The sequence below is a fragment of the Trichechus manatus genome, unplaced genomic scaffold (genome assembly GCF_000243295.1).
Source record: "Trichechus manatus latirostris isolate Lorelei unplaced genomic scaffold, TriManLat1.0 scaffold00037, whole genome shotgun sequence".
Taxonomy (NCBI): Eukaryota; Metazoa; Chordata; class Mammalia; order Sirenia; family Trichechidae; genus Trichechus; species Trichechus manatus.
Window position 1 is genome coordinate 9252541 of NW_004443973.1, and position 3348 is coordinate 9255888.

General features: G+C 36.4%; 1 long non-coding RNA gene across 2 annotated transcripts in view; it reads left to right on the top strand.

The window, feature by feature from the left end:
- LOC111820422 (uncharacterized) overlaps window positions 1-3348 on the top strand; it is a 21891-nt gene that overhangs the window by 17208 nt on the left and 1335 nt on the right. Inside the window, exon 3 of one of the 2 annotated variants that reach the window (XR_002823964.1) lies at window positions 1554-1643. The exons of the other annotated variant lie outside the window; for it this stretch is intronic. This is a non-coding gene — a long non-coding RNA (uncharacterized LOC111820422). The remainder of the gene's footprint in view (window positions 1-1553; window positions 1644-3348) is intronic. 2 annotated transcript variants of the gene reach the window in all.

Below are 3348 nucleotides of genomic sequence, written 5' to 3' on the forward strand. Positions count from 1 at the left end.
GGATTTGAACTGCTGACCTTTTGGTTAGCAGCCATAGCTCTTAACCACTGCGCCACCAGGTCTTCTCTTAACATGTTATTGGGTACAAAATAGGCAGTCAGTTTTTTTCTGAATGAATTTCATAAAATAAATGACTTGTATTAGAAATGTTTGGGAATGATGTACATGATATGTAGCATTTATTATTATCCTTACTTTAGAAATTTACTTTGAAACCTGAATGCATGCTTTAAAAGAGGTTATAACATTTATAGTTCTATAACCAACTAACTAGAATGTCAGTCAAATTCCTATTTTAGAATCTAGAGCTTTTTGAAGTCGTCAGAAGTTGATTCACCCTGTTCTCCCTTTTTCAAAGATTTATTTACCTATTTTCTATGAAGTGAATTGGTTTCCTTCTTACCTATCTTTGGTGGAAATGTAGGAAAACAAGTATTTTTATGAGCTGAATCATTTGGATGATAGAATTCAGAATAGCATTGGAATATTGATATTACAGCCTAAAGAATTATCTATTTTGCTTAACAGATTTGACCCACATTTCATTTTTTTTTAAAAAAGGGCAGTGAGAAAACTGTCTAATAGGATAAATAATTGTCTAATATTACCCATTGAATCTTTATTCAGGTATGGAAACTGTTCCACTAGAGTATGATTATGTTTGCTCTTAACCTTGCAGTACAAAATGTAGTTTTTGAATTCTTTGACATATCTCATAACATGAAAATTATAGACCAGAAACAAGCAGAGAATTGTTAGAGAATCAGTATATTTTGTAGTGTTTTCTCATAACGACTGCTAAAACTTACATGATTCTAATTACATAATGGGTATATATTGAATTATTACAGCGTATGTTATTTATATATAACTTAAAGTCCTTCCATAATTTTTTCCTTTTTTAGTTCAAAACCCTTAAAAGTGAGTGGATAACATCACCCCCAAATAATTTATTTTCTATAACAAAGACATTCTCCTGCAAACCACAATATAACCATGAAAATCAGGAAATTTAACACTAATCTGTTGCTACCATCCAATCTGCAGGTCACATTTAAGTTTTGCTGATTGTCCCAATAACATCTTTTATAGCAAAAGCATCCAGTCCAGAACTCTTGCATCGCAGTTAGTCATCATGTCTTGTCAGTCCTCAGTCTGAAACAGTTCCTCAGTCTTTCCTTAACTTTGATACTTTTGAAAATTATAGACCAGTTATTTGGTCTATAATTTGGAGTTGTCTAATATTTCATACAGTGGTCTGATCCTGTTGTACAATTAGATTCAGGTTATGTATCTTTGGCATGATTATCGTAGAAGTGATGCTGTGTCCTTCTCATTGCATCCTGTCAGGGGCACATGATTTTGGTTTTCCTTATTACTAATGTTATTAACTTGGTCACTTGATTAAGGTGATATTTGCCAGGCTATTGTACTGTAAACTTACTCTTTTGTCCTTAGTAATTAAAAAATATTTTACAGGATATACTTTGAGGGTATATAAGTATGCTGTTCCTCATTAAACCTCCAATTTATTTATTCTTTTATATCAATAGGGATTCATGGATTCCTTTTTTGTTTGAGTTAATGATCCATTATTTTGATTCTGAGATTGTCCCAGATTTGTCAACTTTCTGGTCAAATCAGTAAGTAAGTCCTTCCTTACTTCTCTGGCACAAGATATTTGAGGCCCAGCCTGTACTTATCCTGTCCTGGCCCTGAAGTCAGCTATTTCTTTATAGAACCCTGGTTCCTTTGGTAGAGAATGGTATTTAGACACCAAGATCTGGGTGGTAAGTGTGCTTATTGCTGTTGGGCTATCAGTGTTCCCAGGGCCTCTCAGTGGACACAACTAAGGAAATATATGAATGTATATGCATACATATACGCACATTAACATCTGTATTTTTGTATGTGTGCATCTGTATTGAAAGCCATGAGTTCACACAAATATCTCCAAATCTCATCTAATACCACAGAATTCATTCTAATTATAGATGATACATTTATGTGTGTGTGTGTGTGTGTGTGTGTGTGTGTGTGTGTATGTGTATGTATTTATCTTCTGTAGTAAGAAACTTGACTCCCATCATCCTTGATATATTTACTTGTTCAGTCATCCCCCAGGTGTGTATCCCCAATCTCCTGTTGCCACCAGGCCATCTCCTCCCCCTCAAGTGGATGTCTTCCTGATATCCTGTGCTGGGCCAGTGCCATCCTTATCCCTTCCTTCATGTGGATGCCTCCTCACCCCACTTGGGCTCTGACAGCCCATGTCTGGCTGCCTCCCCCTCCCCACATAGACTTTTCCTCACTCCACTCAACTCTGATATCTTATACAGAGTTGCCCTCCTTCCCCATTTCCCCACTGTCACATGGACATCTTTCTCATCCTGCCCAGGCTCTGATACTCTCTGCTGGGCTGCCCGCCAAACAGCCTACCTAAGCTGCCTCTTGTGCAGACACCACTATATTTATTTTTTTCTGGAGGCTTGGCTTTTATATTAATTTTCACTTATAAGAAATGTTTTGCCACTTAATTTCTACCATTTTATTCTAGTTATTTCTCTTAAAGGGTTTTTCTTTACTGTTGTCTTTTCTCACTGGCATTTAATATCATGTGTGATTCCATCTGATAATGGGTCTGTCTGATAACTTTATAGAAATCCCAATTTTCAGAAGGGTCTTTCTGTACTACTAAAAAAAATGTGGTTTACATAAAATTCCTGTATAGTTGGTAGCCATAGAATAACAAGGTGTAATATTTGATATGCATAGCATAGCAAGGCATAAGAGCTGGTAGGCACAATATAGCAGTAGAAATAGGTAGTGTTCCTGTCCCATTTTTTACCTTGAGTAAATCATTTCACCCTTTGGGACCTCAGTCTCCTCATTTGTAGATTGAGTAGATCAAGAGCACAATGAGATACATCATTGGAAATCCATATCATAAAGAAGAACCTATGATGTATCAAAGAGAGAGAATTTTGGACTAACTTCATTTTTTAAAAATTAGTGAAGGAGGCTGTCATGGATTGAATTGTGTCGCCCAAAAATATCTGTTGACTTTCTAGGTCGTGATTCCCAGTATTGTATGATTGTCTGCCATTTCGTAATCTGATGTGATTTCCCTGTGTGTTATAAATTGTATCACTATGATGTGATAAGATGGATTAGCAGCAGTTATATTGATGAAATCTACAAGATTAGATAGAGTCTTAAGCCAGTCTCTTTTGAGTTATAAAAGAGGGAAGCAAGCAGAGAGACATGGGGACTTCATACCACCAAGAATGAAGAGCAGGAGCGTGCGTCCTTTGGACCCAGGGTCCCTGCACCAAGAAGCTCCTCGAC